General features: G+C 34.3%; 2 pseudogenes; both read left to right on the top strand.

The window, feature by feature from the left end:
- The window catches only part of LOC111742029, a 16,587-nt pseudogene extending 3,476 nt beyond the window's left edge, over positions 1–13,111 (top strand).
- On the top strand, positions 10,750–10,868 carry LOC111742926 (annotated as a pseudogene).
- Positions 13,112–16,794: the final 3,683 nt, after the last annotated feature.

Below are 16,794 nucleotides of genomic sequence, written 5' to 3'. Positions count from 1 at the left end.
AGAGAGTGAGAAGGAAGGAAGGAAAGAAAGAAAGAAAGAAAGAAAGAGAGAGAGAGAGAGAGAGAGAGAGAAAGAAAGAAAGAAAGAGAGAGAGAGAGAGAGAGAGAGAAAGAGAGAAAGAGAGAAAGAGAGAGAAAAAAAGAAAAAGAAAAAAAGGAAGAAAGAAAGGAAGAAAGAAAGAAAAAGAAAAGGAAGGAAGAAAAGAGAGAGGAGGGTAAGTGGTAATTCAATGTAATTTTTATTTTTTTCCTTTATTTCAAGTCGTAAATCCTCTTTAATTTTCTCTATAGTCTCCATTGTGTTTTAGTTACAACTGCTAAAGCCAGACCCAAACCAGTTGTAATGGGGTAATTTATTTAATAAACATATTATTGAGTGTGTGATATTTGCCAGGTACTCTACATAGTTTAAGAGATATAGACACTAAAAATTAGTTTTTTTCTGCTTATTATTTGGATCATTTCTCTAGTTGTTCACTTTGTCTTGATAGAGGATGCATGGCCGATGTGTAAGCATAAAGTGAAGAAAACAATTGTGTCCCATTATGAAAGAAAAAAAGAAAAGACTTAGATAAAGCCATTGCAATTATCCATTAGTCAGTTGGCAAGAAACTAAACAAAAAACCCACATATTTTGCAATATATTATTGTATCTTCAATTGTCATACAGTTGGCAGATGAATATAAAATTTTATATATCACATAAAGCTGCCATCAACTCAATGACTATACCTGTTTCACATTAAAATAAATAGAAACAAGCACTAACTTTAAAGTTGTGAAGAATCTGACAGGAAATAAGAATATTCAAAATAAATCATATTTTGGCTTTGAAAGTGAATTTCAGAGTTCAAAGGAGTCACAATGACCAAAGTAAAAACCTGGCAGAAGTCCTCTTTCCCCCCAAGGACTCCCTTTCCTTCACACCGTTCCAAATACCCATCCATGGAAGAGAGAAAATGATACATAGAAGCAAAGAATGTGATGTTGAACTCAACAGTGAGATCCCAAAGATGAAACAAGGAATTTAAACTCATTATTTCATGTCACCATTTATTTAGCTTTACTGTAATTTCCACACATGATTTGGCAAAGCTATTATTGTGTATAAGCCAGATTTTTCATAAGGCAGGATTTCAGGTATAATGCCTTTTTATTTGAATCTGTTGTTTTATTTTGGGGATTATTTTTGATAGGCAGGGTAAGTGGTTCTTTTTCATTACGAGGTAGTTCTAGCTTGTGGTGTCCCAGTACATAACACTAGCACCATGTGGAGGCCAAGACTGGTATTACATGTTTTCAGTTGCAAATGAAACCACCCTATAAGCCTATTCACACTCACAATTTGTTTCTTATTACAAAAAAAAAAAAAAAAAAAGTGCTAATTCAATAATGATGTGACACTTTATATTCTGAGCATAGCCACTTTTCATGGCTAACAGAATGGGTCTTGCCAATTATGGGGAAAAGGATTTATATGTTCCTTGAGAAACATTTAAGACTTAAGAATGTAAATATTTCTGTTCAAGAAATACTTTCTGAATAAAAGGCTTATAATTTTGAAGAGATAACCAAGCATGTGTCAGAAACAAAGGTAATAAATAGGAAAATATGTCTTGTGAAAATGTGTTGATTAAAATTTAGTAAACAGTTCAAAATTTGATAGTTTGAAGAACTCTAAATTTAATCATCACTAATTTTATGACTACTGTGTTTCATATCTAAAACTTCCCTAATATTATTATGACTATGGCAAAATAATATAGTTGCATATAATATGTCCTAGTTATATAATCTCATATTTTTAATAAGTAATAAATAATGCAAAAAATATGATCAGAAAATAGCAACAGTTCTCAATCTAAAACTCACTCCACTTGCTTGCCAAAACATTAAAAACAAAATAAAACAATGTCTTTCCCTAGAAACTGAAACAGAAAGAATATTTCAAGCTAGAATTGCACTTTCTATTATATGAGACTAAGAAATTAGCATGTTTCCAAAGACAAATTAGTTTTGTGTACAAGAGCTATGTCTAAAATTAATTTGAGAATTTCAATAAATTGCTTAATGATTTGAAGGTGGATCGCTATCATTGCAAGGAAGATATAAAGGTGTAATTTCAATAAAAACTGTACACTTCAAATGAAATTTTAATAGCTGAGCACGAAAAGTTAATTGGTGTATTGTGTTCTTATAATGAGCCTGATAAGCTTTATCCAGGACTAAATACAAGAAACAACAATGTGTGTTACAAACAAAGATAAAAAATAAATTAAAGATTTTCTGAGTGATGTAAGTTTTAAAACACAAAGTGTACTTTACCAATTATTTTCAGTGAAGTTTTACAGTATTAAAAACATATCATATAATTTCTACCTAATTAAAAATTATGCTAATTTGCTTAAATGTGTAGAAAGCTATTTCCTACAGTTTTTAACTAACAATATTAACAACTATATGATACGAGAATAATTCAAACATAATTTTACTCATTCCAAATAAGTAGTCAAATAAACGTCTCTCCTAGGATTTTCTGTTATTTTTATTATTTAGTTCTTGACTTCTTACCTCAATTTAAGCCTTTTCTATAGGATTAAATAATTCACCTCTATTGCATAATCTCCAGCCTCAGAAAAATGTAGTAATACCATTACCTATCTTAGAGATAAATCTCTCCCTATCCTCACTTATCCTTCAGCTAGAAACCCATTTCTAAGTTCCAATTTATAATTAAATTCTTCCAAAATATTGTCTATACTCTGTCTTCCTTTGTTCACCTCTCATTTTCTCTTGAATCCACTCTATCATTTTGAATTAGGTTTGGCTGCAGGTGGTAAAAAAAAAAAAAAAAAAAAAAAAAAGCAACAATCATTTAAATATGACAAATTTGACTTCTTCCTCTTGTAAACTTAGTCCAGGGGTGGGTTCAGGGCTGGTGTGACAGAATAATGAGTTAATCAACATGAGTACCTTCTATTTTGTTCATTATCCATCCTTAATAGGCGGTCTTTATCTCACAGTCCAAGCTTTAGCCATCATACTCTCTTTGCAGCCAAAAATACTTAAGAATTAACGAAGAAGGACATGCCCTCTGCATTTGAGGACACTTCCTAGAAACCCTTATAAACCTGACCTCTAAATTTTTGAGTGCCACAGGATTCAGACCTACAACCTCATCTCTTCTCTATACTTCCTCCGGCTATCCATAATGGATTTGCAAGGTGTCAGCTTGGCTAAGACGAAATATCATTCCCAGAATTCCCTTACTTACCTATTTCTAATTAGGTTGAGCCAGAAGGGAAACACTTGGGAGCTTTGGAGAGTGGAAGAGAAACAGCAGTCATTTTGTAATACGCATATTTTCTTTTATTTGCATCTTTAACTGCTCTACCTTCCCAGGAACCTCCTTCAGCTTTTCTGTTTCTGGAGTATTTGTGTTTAATCCCATGACTAAGGGCCCTGGCTTCTGATGAACACCCACATTGTCAAGGACAGAGGCAATAACTGCTGACACAGGTTTCAGTCTGTCCTCATTGGGTTCAAATTCATATTTGTAGGTTCCAGTTTGTTTTTCCTCTCCCACTTTACATCATCCTTCTTTTTGTCTAACTGCCTGCTGTGTACTTAAATGTCTAATCAGACATGAAAAACAACAGCTTTACAGAGACTTATTAAACCAGCCTCCATGTAACAAATTCATATGTATCTTTTAGAAGTTCTACTTCTTCAGTTGAACCTTGACTAATTACACTCTAGTAATCTCAACCAAATTCAGAACTTTTCATAACATCGGTGTGCTGAGGATCCCAAATTTACATCAATCCCTCCACATAACTTAAATAGATTTGTATGCCCAATTGCCTTCCTGATATTTCCGCTTGAACTTTAACAGACATTTTTATTTATATATGTTCAAAGCAGAACTGTTGGTTTCTTATTTGCCCTTTCCCCCTTCATCTGTAAACATACTTCCCCCACCCCAGTAAATGGAAATGTCTAAGTCCCTTCCCACCAATACTCTTCTGTTCCATATCCATTAGAATAAAAGTCAAATTTTTATAATGGTCTGTGAGTTCCTTCTTGATCTGGCTCCTGCCATATTTTCCACCTTGCATCTCATTCTTCTTTTCCCTCACTGTATTGGAACCACACAAGTCCCTCATTAGTTTTCAGACTGGCTAAGCACACTCCCCCTTCAGAGCCTCTGCACTTACTGTTTCTTCTGCCTATAAAGATTTACTCTCGGAAATCCATGTCTTACCTCATAATAATTCTAAATTTTTATTACAAGTCAAATTGTTAAGGAGACATAATTACTAAGAAAATTAGTGCTAAACATAATTACATTAAAATTTATAATGCTAAACACTAATTCTTACATTTCAATCATTTACAAATATCTATCATGATGTTTTTACATGAAATAATTTTTTTCAAACCAACATATAGAGGAAAAAGGCATGTTTTAAATCCTGCTTTAATACTATTTTTCTGGTTGCCCTTAATCAAAATATTAACATTTTCTGAGCATTATTTTCTAGCATCTATAACAGAGATAGTTATAATAAGTAAGCTTATATAGAATAAGTATTTTGAAACTGATGATTATATTCAAACTTTAATATATAAACATTTCCATAATTTTTATATTATTTTATATTAACATGAACATATTAAAATGTTTAAATAAGTTCTATTTCAATTATGAGGAATATGAAAAGGTCTGTACGAAGGTCTCTAAATATGTTAGCTTTTCTTCCCTACTATTTAAACTATGGGTTAAATGTGTGTGTATATATATATATATATATATATATATATATATACATATATATATATATATATATATTGGCCTTTTACGAACTCTCTCTTATCATGTACTTCTGCAAATAATATTACAAAAAGGATAATTGATTTTTCAGGATTAAATAACTTGGCTCTTGTGTCATTCCTAATGTTGCATACAGTCTGAGGCATTGCTGTAGACATGGAATGTCTCTTGTGTACTTTTGAAAAGATGTAGGTACTGGGCAACCTATTACTTCTCCAGTCTCATTAAAGAATGAATGACCTTTGCAGAAAAACAAGCTAGCCTCTCAAAATAAAAGAGAGCTAATATCTTACAATCAATATAGGAATCATCTTTAACACATTTTGAACATGGTCAGAATTTAAAGGAGTATAAAACACTTTTGAAAACTCTGCTGAAGAATTTAATTCGTAGAGCAAAATATTTTATAAAATCTAACTCAGAGTAGTTTCATTTACTTTATGGATTTCTTTCTTTGTAAAAATCGACTCATTAAGAGATTTTTAAAAATACTCATTACTTACATGTTGGGAAAATAATATTTATGCTGACCAAATTTATACGCCTTGATTTGGTAACATTACCGTTAAAAGCCTGGGCATATAATCATCTCAATGTGGTCATCACAATGTACTCATTTATTCATTACAAAAGAATAGAAAAGCAAACGAAGAAAGAAAATATATCACATATTTTAAGGTTTATTATTATGAGAAATTAATAATTAAACAAATAAATTTTGGGGGTGATGAATATATTCTTTATCTTGATTGTAGTGATTGATTCAAACTAGTGTATACATGCATCAAAATTATCAAACTGATTGATTCAAACTAGTGTATACATGCATCAAAATTATCAAACTGAATATCTGAAGTATGTATATTTTATGTCAAGTATTTCTCAATAAAGCATTTTTAAAATTCATAATCACAATATTAAATATAAAATTTTTAAACTTATAAAACATTTTAAAATCATTCAAGATGAGCCCAGTGCAGAGAAATTACAAAAAGAAAAACAAAACTTTAAATCATCATGCTCTGTTCTGAACATAAGATGATTGTTTAAAAATATATTGGGTAATAACATACACTCTTGATGAAACAAAAAAAATTGTCTAACAAATAATCATTTGTTCCTTTTATCTGTGACCCAAATCTTGTTTTGTTGGGAATAAAACTTCAAAGTTCATCTCTTCTTCCCACCAGCAAGTTTCTCACCACTCTAGTCTAGAGAGACAGAGATCACAGCCACAAGACTGCATCATGGTCAATATCCATCCTTCTCTAAACCTCATTCTTCTTTTAAAAAGTTCTGTCATTTTGGAACTTATACCTTTTGAACTAACTACTCTCTTCTCATTGATATTGCCTACATACAACTTCTTTATTAGTCCCAATCTTTCGACAGAGACTATGGCACTTATCTCATGCTATTCTAAATGACTTCAGTATTGAAATGCCCTACTTATCCAACATTTTAAATTCCTTGACCTTCTAATCACCAAAGATTAGCTTCTCCTAAGCGTCAATTTCATAGTTACGACCTAGATAATTTTACTACAGAACTGCTCCATTTCCAAAAGCATTAATTCTGTAACCATCTTCAGAACAAAAACTCTACCTCAAGTTTAATCTCTCAGTCCTTTGATTTCTAAACCTCAGACACCAGAGAGCAAGTATTTCAGGTTTTGGACCCATAGTGTCTCTGCCTTAACTACACAGCTCTGCCATTGTAGTGCAAAATCAGCTGTAGACAATATGTAAACAAATGGGCAAGTCTGAGTTAGAATACATGACTTTTTAATGGACACTGAAGCTTGAATTTCTTACGGTTTTTACATGCATCAAAGTAGTATACACCTTTGATATTTTTTCAACTATTTAGCAATGTGAAAAACTTGTTTTAGCTGCAGGCTATACAAAAATCAGGCCTGTTCACTGTCATTTGCAAACCCTGCTGTATCTCATTAGGACCTTTAGATTACTCATGATTTGACTTTCTTCCAGTTCATCACCCCTCTTCTGTCTCTATTTCCCTCTTTATCTTGCTTTGATTCTAAGATTGCCCTATTTTAATAATACTATCACCAATAACCTAAACTCCTTAGTCCCTCTCTTTTATTCTTCTACCATCTGGCAAAACACCAGTCTTGTATTAATCTGATTACATGTTTTCTCCATGACTAAACCCAAGGTAGCTTGGCACTGCTGCAGAAAGTCATAGCAGGGAGGAAGGATGTTACACTAAAGATACAAACACTAACTCAGTTGGGCTCTCTGTACTGACAGACCTGAGGTCTCATCTAAGACTCTATTAAGGAAGAATCCACTTCCAAATTCACTCAGTTTCTTGGTAGATTCAGCTTATTGTGACTGTAGAACCGAATGAAGACTTTGGTTTCTAATAGGTTGTCTGTGAAGGCTGCCCTAAGTCCTAGAGCCCCCCACCCCAACAGATTTTTGTCATGTGGGATTCACCAACATAGCCGCTAGCTTCTTCAAAGCGAGCAAAAGAGAAAGACTCCAACACGATGGGCAGTGCAATCTCAAATAATGTAGTCATACAATCAGTACACATAAACATGTATATCCCATCACCTTTGCCATGTTCTATTGCCATATTCTACGTGTTATATATGGTTATATCTATAGTTATATCACCTATAATATGGAAATGCACCTATAAGTTCGCTTCCTATTTGACATTCTTTAAACAGTTGTTTTGCTTAAGTTTTGCAATAACTTATCACTTAAGAGACATCATCCATTTTAAAAGGCTTCCAAGCAGTTATTATTAATCTTTTGAAAAAAGGGTAATGTAATTTTTAAAAAGTAATAATAAGATCTATGTATGCTTAAAAAAATAGATTGGTCATATTCACTTTGGTTATTTTTATAATTTTGTTGAGATCATCTCTATTGATAACTAGGTCTGTAACCCAGGAAGTTTTCTGTTCTCTTTTCTAGGTAGAATGTAATCAGTTGTTATTAAAGTTACAATGACCTAATAATTTGCTGTTTACATAAATACAATGACGTTCTTTTGTAAAAGTATTCATAATTGTACCTAGGACACCACTGTAGAGTGTTAGCTTACCCAGTTATTCATCTATAAGGCAATAATTACAGAATAAATCCCAAGAATTACTTTAAAGAACAAATGATATGCACATTTGCATGCACACATTCAATCTCTGTCTCTCAACATATTCAGGGAATCTGAAGAAAGTTTTGAAGAAATGCTTATTATATTAATGCTTGTTAGATTAAAATAAATGCTTATAATTTGTAAATTCTGTAAAATAATTGGAGTTTTTAGAGTTTAGAGTATTTAAAAATGATTAAAATTTAATTAATTTTCTTTTAGGTTATTTTCATCTCTAAATTGGAAGACAATAAGTTACTTTTCTAATAATAAGAAACATTGGTGTAATATTTTTCACTCATAACAATAAATGAGGGAAAGTCACAATTGCAAATGGTACCATTTTCATTAAGAAGCCAACACAGGTACAGAATTCATTTCAGTGTTTTTGTATTTAATGTGTTATCTTTAGTCATCACATTGCAATAAAGATTTTTGTTCTTTTCAAACAGGAGGAACTGTTAGGTAGTTAGACAGGCAAGAGTGACAGGAGCCAAGGCCCAGCTCTGTAACCATAGAAACTTCCCTTGAAGACCTTCCTTAAGGACCTCCCAGAAATACCTCCTTTTTAGGGTTATAAATTACCCCAAATCCAGAGCACAAAGGCCATAAAAGCTGCTGGCTAAACCAGCTACAAACACATGGGCAGAAACTACTGCCCCTAACTTCAACCTCATTATATCATCATTGTAATATCATGACTATCCCTGGAAGTTCATGAATCTAATTATAACAGACCGAATTCTGAGTAAACACAAGTGTAGTAGGTAAAGCGTTATATAGCAGCCAACTGTCAGTCAAGGTGACCTCACATAGGGATCATCTAGAACCTCCTATCATGGCCCAAATATAAACAAATTTTCCAATTTCTGCTTTGCTACAGCACTAGTGGCTGGAAACCTGCCCCTTCCTTTGGGGTGTACTATTTTATCTCTTTACCTCTTAAATTCCACAGGGCTGCAGCCTTCCTTAGCATGGCTCATCTCCTTCTAAAATATACTTTCAATAAACCTGACTTTTTCTAAATCTCACCAACCTGTAAGTCTTTGCTGCATTAACGGGGAAGAACCGAAGAACAACGCACACCACCACCCTACACTATTCACCTCCTCCTCTTCCCCCATGCCACTAGGGTGACACTGGTTTTCACCTCACCCCACAGGTGACAGAACCTTACAGTTCATACTATTTATTTTTGTTTTTCTTGATGCAGTCAATGTGCAATGAACATCTTAGTAGTACTTCAGTATGATTTCAATAATTTTTTTGTTATGAATTATGAGTATAGAGGTTATAGTCATTTTTTGTCTAAGTGTGTAGAACTTCTATTTTGTATTTCAGGAACGAATCCAGAAGAATTCAGATTGTCAAATATCTTTTGCATATTTAAAAAAATGCTTTTCTAAATATCCATTAACTTTATAATAAAAAAAAAATACCCGGGCATCTTCCTTTATATATCCAAATGCCCACCCTTCCTTGAGGTGATCCTTCAATTGATGCTCTTATTTGTCTTTTGAAATTTACAATTAAAGTATGCCTATAGCCATTCTTTTCTTAGGTTTAGCATGTTAAACTGAGTAATTATCAGTCATTCTTCAAACTTTCAGTTATTGTTAATGTTTTTCATTACTCTCTTAAGATACCAAAGCCAAATAAAATGTGACACACCCTTGTTAGAATTTAAAATCATCTTTTTTTGGAAACCTATTTCATAACAACATGTAAAAACTCATGAAATAGTATTAGGTGGGAAAATTATAAAATTGTGCTTAATGTTTGTATGTATACAAAAATATCTTGCTAAATTGAGAGTTTAACAGTGTCTGTCTCTTAAGGAAATGGTTTCTATAATTTAAAATTTCTCCTTTATAATTTTCAATAGATTCTGTAGGCATAAATTACATACATAATAAAGGGCCTTTTCTTTTCATGGTTGTCTCATATCATTATCTTTTCTTATTATCTTTAATATTATTTGTAGGCGTTTGAAACTTGATCCATTCTACTTGTGATTTTGCATTTTGCTTCTCAAATATTCTATTACTTCTACATAAAAAGTCATCTTATGGAAGATTATTATACTGTAGAATAGAAGTCATCAAACTGTAGCCCATAGGCTAAGGCAGCCTACAGTGAGCTAAGAAGTGTTTTACATTTTTAAATGATAAGGAAAAAATCAAATAATATTTTGTAACATGTAAAAACTTAATTAAATTCAAATTTCAATGTTAATAAATAAAATATTATTGGAACACAGCCACACACATTTGTTCCCATATTATCTAGGACTGCTTTCACAGTACAACTGCAATATTAAGCAGTTGCAAAAGAAACTAAATGGCCCACAAAACCTCAAATATTTACTATTAGGCCATTCACAGAAGTTTGCTAATCCTTGATCAAGATCTTGGCTTCTCAAATTTTATATGCATACAAATCACAAAGAGGATCTTCTTAAATACAGATTTTGATTTTGTCTGAAACTGCATTTTAAATAAGTTTTTGGTGATGTTAATGCTGCTGATCCATGAACCACCCTCTAACTAGGAAAGCTCTGGATTGTAACTTTAACATAATATGCAAACTTTGCTAGTCATAAAAAATTTTCAAAAGTCATTTTCAGAGCATTTCAATTGTGTGTGTGTGTGTGTGTGTGTAAAAGAGAGAGAGAGAGAGAGAGAGAGAGAGAGAGAGAGATCAGATCACCTTTTTCTTGAAAATTAATAATAGTGTATCTGGACAGATTCTAAGTACAGATAGGGAAAACACATAAAGAAAGAAATAGTCTATGGCAGTGCCTCCCTGAACAAGCCGGATCCCGTCTGATCTCGGAAGCTAAGCAGGGTCGGGCCTGGTTATTACTTGGATGAGAGACCACCTAGGAAGACCAGGTGCTATAGGCATAAAAAATAAATAAAGTAAAAAATAAGGGATTGTAAACTGGCAAGGTCCTTGCAATCTGTGAGGTCGACCAAGGGTTGCCTCGCCTTAAAAAAAAAAAAAAAATGGTTACAAAGCATTGATGTACAGTAAATTTTTAGGGGCAAATTTCTAAATGTTCTAGCCTATATAAAGTATTTAATACATTGACATATACCTACAGATTGTATTTTCAAATATAGTTATTCATGTAATAATAGAAAAATTAAGCATGCTACATTCTTACAGTAAAAATGTTTAATTCTAACATACTAGTAATAAATATGCATATAAAATCTACAATAATTGTTAGATTATAATTGCTTGTTTTTTAACCCTTTTCAAGAAAATTATCTCAAAATATTTTTAAAATTACAAAGAAAATAGTTCCAGTAAATTATTGTAAGTATTGACTATATGGCAGAGGAGTAGCCCTAAGCCTCTCTTTCTCAGCACTGATAGAATGACAAAGTAGGCCATTGTGCTGGAAGAGCTTTCCCAGGGAGAAACTAAGGGGTTCCCATCTGTGCTGTGTGGAGTGCTCTCTGTTTGACTTCTCCCCTCTTTCTAAATTGCTTCCTCTCCCCTTAGGCTGGTATGGTGAGGATGAGCTTGTGATTACCTTCTCTTGGGAGGTCTCTTTGTGCTTATGAGATTTAGCAAAACCAAGGAAAGGACACCTGGGGTGTCCAGTTTACAGCATCTCTTCTTTAAACCTTAGGGAGAAACACTCTTTTATTTGGGTTAAGATTCCTTGTCTCTTGTTAGCAGGGAAGTATGCTCTAGGAACAAAAATCAGGAAGAAAGACCACTAAGCCTAATACCAGTCTAGACCTTAAAACTAGAGGGATGGTGGAATTCTCAGTGTTTTGAGGATTAAAATCCTAGTAATAAAAACAAATAAACACATAAAAATATACTTCCATTTTACACTGCAGTTGCATTCCTGGAAAATCCAGTATATTTTAAAACATGCCCGAAATACTTTTTTGGTTTACAAGTAAAATAGAATGAGACTCTACGTTCAAATAAGATAAATAAATATTTCAATTATATGAATGTTAAACAAAACATTTCAAACTCTTCCTGTATTGCAGTGTGACTAGCATCCCTGGCTGTCAGCCACTAGATGCTTGGTAGTGTCCCTCAATCATTGTGAAAACCAAAATGCCTCACAAAACCCAAATGTTCCCTGGTGGTACAAAATCAATTAAGAATTTATACCATAGAGCAAAGAATCAGAATAACAGTAATAGTAGTAATAGCAACATCAGCAGCAACAACAACAACGATAATAACACATTTTAGGTTTTCAGGACACATTACCTTATTTTAGCAATGAGTTTATCTCAGCTACTTAAATAATGTATTCTTTTCAAATTGCACTTTGAAAGCACAGGAATATACATTTTTGTACATTCAATGTTCTCAAATCCAGTCCTGGAGGCCACTTTTGGGGCAACAGCGAGGACAGCGATCTTGCACTCCCTGAAACTCTTCTGGAAATGTTTGAAGCAGCTGCATTAGGCAAGGAGAAACCATAGAACCAGAGAACCCCAAGCGAACCCTGCCTTCAGAAGAAGACTGAGTCAAGGCAGACGCCCCAAAACCGAAGGAAAGGAGATGAAAGAATATGTTGAAGCAACTGCGCACTTCTATGGAAAAACCATTGAGCTCTACAGGGCCCACGTGTCTATTTTTGTAAGGGAGCTATAGCCTACAGTAACCTCCACCTAGGCGAGGGGGCGGTGTGTGTGGGGGCGGGGGTGCGGTGAGGGGTGCGAGTATCCTCTGCATAGACCCGTCGGGCAACACAACTTAGAGCAGGATGAGCCGAGAGCGTTCCAGACGGCAGTGGCCTACTACAAGAAGGCCTTAGAGCTGGATCCCGATGACACAAGTTATATCTCAAACCAGCCAACAAGTTGAGAGAGGCACTGAGTCCCACGGGAGGTGTTGGCAACTTTGACATCACCTGTGTGCTAAACAGCTCGTTTCATGAGTATGACAGCAAACCTAATGAATGATGCCCAAGTTCAGCAACTCACGTCCAGGTGATTTTGGGCAGCTCAACTCCTTGGGGACTCCCGGCACCAACCCCTTGCAGAAGGACCTGATCAGTCTCATCCAGGCGGGCCAGCAATTCGCTCAGCGGATGCAGCAGCAAAATCCAGATGTGATAGACCAGCTCTGAAGTCAAATCCAAAGTCATATCCCCCAGCACTAGCAACAAGGACCACAAAGAATAACTGCCTGCCTGGTGCCTCGGCGTTATCGTGTGACTGAAAGCCTTCTAGTATTTTGCCATTTTCTCCCATTGGACTGCCCAAGGGGGAGGGGGAGTGGGAAGAAAAAGAAAAAGAGAGAGAGAGAGAGAGAGAGAGAGAGAGAGAGAGAGAGAGAGAGAAAGAAGGGGGAGGGAGGGAGGAAAGAGAAAGAAAAAAGGAAAGAAAGAAAGAAAGAAAGAAAAAGAAAGAAACTAGATCTGTACGTTTCAAATATATATCATTAGACATCGTTTAATATTATTAATATGGGCCTTACCTACTTGTTCAACTAGTTTCATGCATTTTTGTTAGTTTCTCAGTCTTCTTTACCTGTCTCATTCTGAGCTTGGTCAACAGCTAATTTTCTTTATTATTTCATTCAGCGTCATCTACCAACCACATGTCTGTACCTAGAATAGTGATTAATTTTTTAATCTAGTCTAGCCTTTAAATCAGATAGGATTATCTAATTATGTTATTTATGGGAGTGAAATTGAGCCCCTTTTTCCTTATTGAGTATGTTCTAATTCTGTAAATCTAGCAATATTATTTTATGTTTTGCTTCTACTAATTCTATTAAAATTATAAATTTTATGCATCTGAAATTTTTATATACAGAAGAAACACCTACTGTTGGTATCTGGTCTTATTCTTTTACATTTTACGTAGGTTTCTTTTTGCAGATCTGGTTTAAACTTTTACTAATCGTGAGACACCTGAATGGATAGCATAAGAAACCAATTATTATGTTTTCTTTTATTGACATATTTTCTGGGAAATAAGCCAGAGTCTGATTTAATTCATCTCTAGTACTGTTAGCACTTTTATTCTGCAAATGGTAATAAAATATGTTCTTCCTAAATAAGTTGGTATCCATTTAAGTGTATTTACTGATAATTCTATAGAACTATCTTAGTTAGAACTTTAATACCTTTTTTCAAGTCCCAAATTGTGACCAAAGATTTATTTGAAAAGTTACCATTCTTATTATGTTAATGTTTTTCCTCTTTTCTTTTTCCAATGTTAGAATGTGCCGTTTAAATCAAGAGTCCCAGTGCAAGAGTGGTTTCTAATTGTAGAGTTTGAGTAACTTCTTTCCTTTTCTGTAATTTAGGAGCTTGCTTCTAGGTTGATTCATAAGTCTAAAAATAAGGCAGACTTTATTTTTGGTTTTTCTGAGGTAGAAGTCACTTCAACAAATTTAAAAAGCACTATAAATGACTACCTTTGACAACCTGGAGACCAGGAGTTTCTCACAGCTGCGGAAGTGGAAACAGCTGGACTACTTAAGTGGTGGTGAGTCAGCCTGAGTCACAGTCCCACACCCAAACGGAAAATGCAAACCCTGGGGACTTTAGGGGATCCTTAAGACATGGAATCCCCTCTGGGACCTATTATTGTGTCTGGACTGCCCTGGTTTCAGAGAGTATTTCTAGCTCCTTTTTTATTATTCTTGTGGTTCCCCCATCCTTTTCATCTTAATTTATAGTATTCTTTATTTACATTTCCAATAAGTCCTTGTGAGTATGAGTAATTACAGAATAAATTAAGATATGCTCAACACATACTCGAATGACACAACCCTAGAGAAAACATCAACCTGCCTATATCTTCCTTTAGTCCGAATACTGAAGAAGTCCAGATATTTCTGGAGTCTCCAAAGGCAACAGCACTTCAGGCCTAACACACTAGCAAGCAGACTTAATGAAATATAGGATATACAGTATTACTTTCCTGCTCATGTAACTAAATTTAATAAAAACATACCTAATAATGACCAATGTTTACTCTGGCCAAGAACTCTGCAACTTTTGCGTGCTTGATATCCATAATATATTTCAAACACTCTGTGAAGTGGATGTTGTTATCCCTATGGTTATGTAACAGGTAGAGTCAAAAAGTGAACACAAGATCTTCGACCCCAGAGCTCGAGCTATTACCAATTATGATAGCTAAAAGCCAATTGTACTTTTTCTCCTGAATAAACAATTTAAATTTTAAGAAAAAAAAAGCATAATCATTTTGGAAGAATCTCTATATAACAAGCATACATTAAGCAAAAACTATATTCAAGCATTGTTCTAGTTACTAAAAAATTCATCAGTGAATAAAAAAGAAAAATGACCACATAGAGCTTACATTCTCTAAGGGGAAAAAGACAATAAACAAAACGAATGAGTAGATAAATAGTATTGTGGTGAATAATAAATGCAACAGAGGAAAAAAGTCAAGAAAGGAGAGTAGGATATGGAGATGTTAAAATATTAAGTTAAATTAAGTTTATTTTGAATAAAACTTGGCTAATAATGATTTCCTGAGAACAGATAATTAAAGATCTGAAAAAAGTGAGGAAACAGGGCCTTCTCCATCCTCAGTCCAACCTAATTTCCAGCGGAAATAGCATTCCGGGCCAAAGGGATAAGTTCAAAGGCCCTGTGGCACCTGGGAGCCTTGCTAGAATGATTCAGAAATAGCAAAGAGATCTGTGGGCTATAGTGGAGCAAAGAATGGGAGATGAGACCTGAGAGATAATGAAGTAGAGAAGGAGAGGCTTCTACTCTGATGAGTATAGAAACTATTTTGTTTCAAGCAGAAGAGGAACATAATCTGTATTATGTTTTTAAAAGAATTTCTCTGGCGTTTGTATTTTTTTATTTTTATATTTTGGTTTTCAAGGTTTTGTTTATTTGAGTAGTTTGTAGCCATCATCATGTTTGATCCTGAGAGGCAAACAAGGGAGAGAAAATTCTTGGACCCATTTTAGAGTCTGAGACATTGAGGCTGAAGTAGGCTTCTGGCAGGGTCAAGGTCACAGCTAATAAAGAAGGGAGCTCTGAAGCTGTATGAGGCCATGTGCTGGGCAACAGCTCACCCCACAGCCCACCCCACAGCCCACCCCACAGCCCACCCCATGTGGTGAATGATCAACCTGAGAGATATGTTAGAAGATTACTCACTATAATTCAGAAACAAGATGAAGGTTCCTCAGACAAGAGTCGGTATTGAAGATAGAAGGCAACGATTTGGACTCTGGACATATTTTGCAGGTGGAACTGACAGAGTTTGCTAATCACCTGGATATGAAGTAAAAAGCTGATTCAGGCCTGACCACCTGAAAGAATGGAGATTTATTAGCCAAGATGTAGAAACTGGTGGATGTAGCAGTTTTAGGTGTCTTGCTAAGAAAATATGATAAAGAAAGAGACAAGGGAGTTGAAAGAATATACAGAATGATCGTAAAGATTGACCACAGAATGTATTTAGGCTAAAAAAACTGATACAATAAAGGTAGGGTGGGAGGGACAGTGTACAGGTGGTAGGACTGAAGACCGTAGGTTCTAATGAGGCTGTAGGGTTATTGGAATCAGCACTGGACAGGCAATTAATTTAATCAATGTAAATTATGACTTTCTCAAGTCAAAAAATTATTGGATCATGCCCTAGCCTGTATATCTGAAAGAGGCTAGCTCCTGGGACTCTCATATATTCTATTTGTATATTAAGTTTAGTTAACCGAGATTCTTTGAAATGATTAATGGCTGACGAGTTTTCTAATTATCTAAAAATTAAAATTTCTAATACTTAATATATGAGTATTTATAAGGTAAGATTTGGCTATTTGGCATTAATTTTAGAATTCCTG

The sequence above is a fragment of the Pteropus vampyrus genome, unplaced genomic scaffold, assembly GCF_000151845.1.
Source record: "Pteropus vampyrus isolate Shadow unplaced genomic scaffold, Pvam_2.0 Scaffold4, whole genome shotgun sequence".
In the NCBI taxonomy this organism is placed as follows: Eukaryota; Metazoa; Chordata; class Mammalia; order Chiroptera; family Pteropodidae; genus Pteropus; species Pteropus vampyrus.
Note: the sequence above shows the minus strand (reverse complement) of the source record. Positions and strands in the feature narration are given on the sequence as shown.